This window comes from Quercus robur, chromosome 1 (assembly GCF_932294415.1).
Source record: "Quercus robur chromosome 1, dhQueRobu3.1, whole genome shotgun sequence".
Lineage (NCBI taxonomy): Eukaryota > Viridiplantae > Streptophyta > Magnoliopsida > Fagales > Fagaceae > Quercus > Quercus robur.
Genome location: NC_065534.1, coordinates 5908459 through 5910847, shown reverse-complemented (window position 1 = coordinate 5910847; position 2389 = coordinate 5908459).

Sequence of the window (2389 nt, the reverse complement as noted above, 5' to 3'; positions counted from 1 at the left end):
AGACAGCATCCCAAGGAACGGAATCATATGCCTTGCGAATATCTAACTTGGCGCAAAATTTAGGAATTCCTTTGTCTCTAAAGAAGTTACTAACTAGCTAGTGAGCCAAAAGAATGTTTTCATTGAAGCTCCTCTACCTTCAATGAAAGCCGACTAATGGGGACCCACCAACTCATCAAGCACTTCCCTAAACCAATGCCAGAAAACTTTCGAGATTTTCTTTAGCGAGCATATTGCACAATGAAATAGGTCTAAACTCCTCAAAGACCTCCAAGTTATCCACCTTAGGAATTAGCTCAAGGAAAGTTTATTATTTTGGCGCAATTGCACTTTTAGTCCCTACATTTTGACCTTTTTCCATTTTAGTCCCTACATTTTATTTTTTCCACTTTTAGTCCCTAAAACCAATTTACGCTTTCCGTTTTAGTCCTTGAAGCACTATTCCGTCACCAAACTAACGGGAAAACTGGACGTGGCTGACGTGAGCATTAAAATATTATTAAAAAAATTATTTAACATTTTTTAAATGCCAAAATTATAAATAATTAATTAATTACTCAAATTTAATTTTGTTTCTCTTTTTTTTGGGAAGAACATGAAGAACATGTTCATGTTCTTTGTGTTCTTCCCTATAATCAATCTTCAGCAACAACATCAAACCCAGCAACAACATCAAACCCACAACACAGCAGCCACCACCACCTAAAATCCAACAACACCACCACCGCCACCACTGCCAAATCCATACCCACAAACCCAAACCCACCAAAACCGAAACCCACACAACCCACTCACCGAATCCCACAACCCAAACCCAAAATCCATGCCGATCTGAGCAAACCCACGCCGATCTGAGCAAACCCGAAACCCACGCCGATCTGAGCAAACCCAAACCCACCAAAATCGAAACCCACACAATCCACTCACCGAATCCCACAACCCAAACACCAATTCCCACAACCCAGTCACCGATTTCCATAACCCAACCACCAATTCATCGATTCCACAGCCCAGCAACCATCGTGACCCACACCTCAACCTCGACCACAAACGCCGATCTCCACCACAGATGCTGATCTCCACAAACAAACACCCTCCATCACGCCGATCCCCACAAACCCACACCCTCCATGCCGATCTGAGAGAGATGGTTCGAGACAGAGAAAAGAGAGAACAAACCCACCCATCACCGGCTCTCCCTTTACCGTTGCCACCTATCATCAATTCCAAAAACTCAAATATCTCCCATCGTTTTCTCTGGATCAAGAATCCATGGCATCCATTATTAAAACCTTGAAGATCTGCCCCTTGCTCTGCTCTTCGTTGGTCGAGGGAGAACCTGAAGTGCGAAAGGGCCGAGTCATTAGGCACAATGCAAGCTTGAAGAACATGTGTTTTTATTCTAGGCAAAGATCCAGAAGAATGGGTCTGAAGATGGGTAGTGGTGGAGGGTTGTTGAAGATGCGTTTGAGCATTCTTTTTAATTAAAAGAAAGTAAATTTTTTTGTTGGAAAGAAAATAATTTTTTTTTTAATTTTAATTAAATTTGAGTAATTAATTAATTATTTATAATTTTGGCATTTAAAAAATGTTAAATAATTTTTTTAATAATATTTTAATGCTCACGTCAGCCACGTCCAGTTTTCCCGTTAGTTTGGTGACGGAATAGTGCTTCAAGGACTAAAACGGAAAGCGTAAATTGGTTTTAGGGACTAAAAGTGGAAAAAATAAAATGTAGGGACTAAAATGGAAAAAGGTCAAAATGTAGGGACTAAAAGTGCAATTGCGCCTATTATTTTTACAACATTTATGAGATGGCAAATTCTTATTGGTTTGCATCTAGGCCTACCACTTACGCCATTTTTTTACGTACCAATAACCACTCACCACATAAATGATTTGTAAAAAAATTTAAAGTTCTAACATTTTCCTCATTTTAAAGACCATAAAAAAAAAATTATAAATCTAAAATGTAAAACAAAATATACAAGCCCAAAAAATTAGCGCAACAACAAAAACTCTTGATAGTAAAGCTAAAATATTTAAGCTTAATCAATTAATTTTACCCAAAACAAATAACTCGCTCTTTTGAAAATTTTATACAAAATATTATTGTTCATATCCAGTAGCAGATGCACGCATTAAAAAATAAAAAATAAAAAAAATTTAGTGGCTATGTAGCAATAGAGCAGAGGCTGAAGCTGCCGCACAAAGCCAGCAACAGAGCTGCGCCCATGACCCATTATTGAGATGTTGAAAGCAAAGTCTACATGCTGAATGGAAATGATAAAGGGGTTACGGGACACTATAATCTAGAAGTGATGGTAGTGTACCTTATTCTATAGATCAGAGAAGAGTGAGAGTCTGTGAGGCTATTTGATAGTATTGT